A 1,775-nucleotide genomic window follows, 5' to 3' on the forward strand; every position below is an offset into this window, starting at 1 on the left:
CTGCCACCCCCGAATTGGGTTTGCCGCTTCATTTCCTCGCCCACACGTTACGGTAAGCATTGCCGCTAATTTTATTTCGGTATTGTGTTTATATCAGTTTAAGTTGTTAATATATATATAATATATATATAATATTTTTTCCTGGGATATTTGACCCATATGATGTGGCATCTCCAATGCATAAAAGAAAACCTTGATCTTACTTCAGCAGTGGTTTTACGCTGCAATGTCTTCAGGCTCTGGAGCACAAGTGACAGCTGAGCTTGAAAGGCAGAGTTTTGAGATGATTGAAGTGGACACTGAAGAAGCCAGTGTATGTAGATTATACACCTGCAGCAACAGACAGCACTGGCTGAAATGAAAAATATCAAATATGTTTTGCTTAATCCAAGCAGTCATATAGAGCACATGCTGAAAGGCTTATGGGGGGTTTAGAGCAAATGGGGGTCAATGTGAAATTACAGAGATGATAAAAAAAATAATATACTGTACGACAATATTTTTCTCACAGAAGGAAGTTTTTGGAACATTTCATTTAGTTGACTATTATAAATTTGATTCCCCATCCTATTTCTATGTCATGTTGTTATATGCACTTTGTGTAATCACAAAGTTCACTTTTTTATACCAATACAAGCTCAATCACATATTCTTAACCTGGTATTCTGCATATTAAAAACTATGAATAATCAACATGAACTCACAAAACCTTTGGAAGATCACTTTGCCAACCTGTGATTCAGGGCAGATCAAAAAAGACTCTCACAGCTTATGTACTTAGGATCCACAGCTCAATGATGTAGCCAATGCATAGAAAGTAGCACCATCTGAGTGGTGAGAAGTTATCACAAGAGCATAAGAGAGAGAATAAACCATCACAACTGATTAAGGTTGTTACATACGTATACACATTACAAAAGACATAAATCCATCAAGTTTCACCACTAGGGAAATAAACATACTAGAAACCAGCATATTTCAGATAAAACCAGTTATAGTTGATTTGGGAGTGAATGTAGCAGTTGCTTCCAGGGAAACATAGGCTCTCTCAACCTTGGTCACCTGGCTTGAATCATTGAATTCTCTATGACCAGGGGAGATTTAAAAAAGAACCCTCTGGGTTACAGTCAACTGCAAATAAAACTAAAAGGCCCATGAGGTCCTACTGGGCTGGCTCCAGAATCACAAGAAAGCAGGAGGTTTAGCAGTACATAGAGGCAAAAAGGAGTCTGAGTGTTGGCCACTAATATCAGAACAACACAGTTCCAGACTAAGGCCATCATCCTTACCAGGGACATTGAAAAGCCAATCAGAGAACCTGATGTCGAGCATGAGCAAGGACCACACAAGGTAGTGGGGGCTAACCCCTGTGTGTCAAGGACAAGACACATTGATGATGCAGTAAGGAGAAACAAGGGTTCAGGGTGCCTCATGCAACCTTAAACAACTGGTAGCATGTGAGGTTCTGGCCAGGATAGGTGACGTCAAATGACAGCAGTTAGGTAGCAGGAACAGATGGTAGATTGAAGATCCATGTGGCTCTGCAGAGCAGAAAAACTAATGTGTACTTTTTGCAATGTGTTTATGTATATTTAAATGCCTTAAAAGTCCTGGGTTTATGACCTCCCTTTGTATTTCTCTTATTTCTATAAGAAAAATTTTAAAATATTATTTTTGCTCGAAGATAGCAGTTGGTATTTTTACCATGTACATCAATGGGAAATTATATATATATATATATATATATATATGGTTTGGAACAGTCATAGTACATC

The 1,775-nt window shown here is 38.2% G+C and overlaps 1 protein-coding gene across 4 annotated transcripts in view; it reads right to left on the reverse strand.

The window, feature by feature from the left end:
• GPR37 (G protein-coupled receptor 37) overlaps positions 1 to 1,572 on the reverse strand; it is a 29,337-nt gene extending 27,765 nt beyond the window's left edge. For all 4 annotated transcript variants that reach the window (XM_072401586.1, XM_072401589.1, XM_072401588.1 and 1 more), the window contains exon 1: positions 204 to 1,572. The gene's annotated coding sequence lies outside the window, so the exon portion shown is untranslated. The remainder of the gene's footprint in view (positions 1 to 203) is intronic.
• Positions 1,573 to 1,775: the final 203 nt, after the last annotated feature.

Source organism: Pyxicephalus adspersus, chromosome 2 (assembly GCF_032062135.1).
Source record: "Pyxicephalus adspersus chromosome 2, UCB_Pads_2.0, whole genome shotgun sequence".
NCBI lineage: Eukaryota > Metazoa > Chordata > Amphibia > Anura > Pyxicephalidae > Pyxicephalus > Pyxicephalus adspersus.